Source organism: Pristiophorus japonicus, chromosome 1, assembly GCF_044704955.1.
Source record: "Pristiophorus japonicus isolate sPriJap1 chromosome 1, sPriJap1.hap1, whole genome shotgun sequence".
In the NCBI taxonomy this organism is placed as follows: Eukaryota; Metazoa; Chordata; class Chondrichthyes; family Pristiophoridae; genus Pristiophorus; species Pristiophorus japonicus.
In genome coordinates this window covers 266565508-266567485 of record NC_091977.1, presented here as the reverse complement: position 1 = coordinate 266567485, position 1978 = coordinate 266565508, and positions in this window count along the sequence as shown.

The window sequence follows — 1978 nt, the reverse complement described above, 5'->3', positions numbered from 1 at the left end:
ATGTGGATAGAGAACTGGTTGGCAGACAGGAAGCAGAGAGTCGGGATAAATGGGTCCTTTTGAGAATGGCAGGCAGTGACGAGTGGGGTGCTGCAGGGCTCAGTGCTGGGACCCCAGCTATTTACAATCTACATTAATGATTTAGATGAAGGAATTGAGTGTAATATCTCCAAGTTTGCAGATGACACTAAACTGGGTGGCGGTGTGAGCTGTGAGGAGGATGCTAAGAGGATGCAGAGTAACTTTCGCAGGTTAGGTGAATGGGCAAATGCATGGTAGATGCAGTATAATGTGGATAAATGTGAGGTTATCCACTTTGGTGGCAAAAACACGAAGGCAGAATATTATCTGAATGGCGGCAGATTAGGAAAAGGGGAGGTGCAACGGGACCTGGGTGTCATGGTACATCAGTCATTGAAAGTTGGCATGCAGATACAGCAGGCAGTGAAGAAGGCAAATGGTATGTTGGCTACATCGTTAGGGAATTTGAGTATAGGAGCAGGGAGGTCTTACTGCAGTTGCACAGGGCCTTAGTGAGGCCTCACCTGGAATATTGTGTTCAGTTTTGGTCTCCTAACCTGAGGAAGGATGTTCTTGCTATTGAGGGAGTGTAGCGAAGGTTCACCAAACTGATTCCAGGGATGGCTGAACTGACATATGAGGAGAGACTGGAAGATTGGGCCTTTATTCACTGGAGTTTAGAAGGATGAAAGGGGATCTCATAGAAACATAAAATTCTGACGGGACTGGACAGGTTAGATGCAGGAAGAATGTTCTCGATGTTGGGGAAGTCCAGAACCAGGGGACATAGTCTAAGGATAAGGGGTAAGCCATTTAGGACTGAGATGAGGAGAAACTTCTTCACTCAGAGAATTGTTAACCTGTGGAATTCCCTACCGCAGAGAGTTGTTGATGCCAGTTCATTGGATATATTCAAGAGGGAGTTAGATATGGCCTTTACGGCTAAAGGGATCAAGGGGTATGGAGAGAAAGCAGGAAAGGGGTACTAAGGTGAATGATCAGCCATGATCTTATTGAATGGTAGTGCAGGCTCGAAGGGCCGAATGGCCTACTCCTGCACCTATTTTCTATGTTTCTATGTTTCTATGAACAAGATAAGAGTTGACGGAGTGGGGGTAATATATTAGCATGGCTAGAGGATTGGCTAACTAACAGAAAACAGAGAGTCGGGATAAATGGGTCATTTTCCAGTTGACAAACGGTAACTAGTGGGTTGCCACAAGGATTGGTGCTTGGGCCTCAACTATTTACCATCTATATTAACGACTTGGATGAAGTGACCGAGTGTAATGTAGCCAGGACCAATATCCTCGTGGGGATGGGGGTTGCTAATGCTGTTGGGGAGGGTTTAACCTAGCTTAGCAGGGGGATCGGAACCTGAAAATAGATTCAGTAGGGAGGGGAGTAAAGCTGGAATTAGGAAGCAAAAATAAAGAAAGTGAGTTTGAAGGAGAGAGGAAACAAGCAGGAAAAAAGGGTAAAAAAACAAATTTAAAGGCACTTTGTCTAAATGTACGTAGCATTCGTAACAAAATAGATTAGCTGATGGCACAAATAGACACAAATGGGTATGATCTGATAGCCATTACAGAGATATGGTTGCAAGGTGACCAGGACTGGGAATTAAATATTCAGGGGTATTTGACAATCCGGAAGGACAGACAGAAATGAAAAGAAGGTGGCGTAGCTCTATTGATAAAGGATGGAATCACTGCAATATTGAGAAACAATATTGGCTCAAATGATCAGGACGTTGAAACAGTTTGGGTGGAGATAGGAATAATGGCCCCAAGTTTCGACATGATTTGCTCCTGATTTTTAGGAGCAACTGGTGTAGAACGGAATATCTTAGAAATCGGAATTCTCGCCATTTAGTTTGCTCCAGTTCTAGTCAGTTAGAACAGTTTCACTTTGGAACAGAATTTTTTTTGCAAAAGGGGGTGTGTCCGGCCACTTA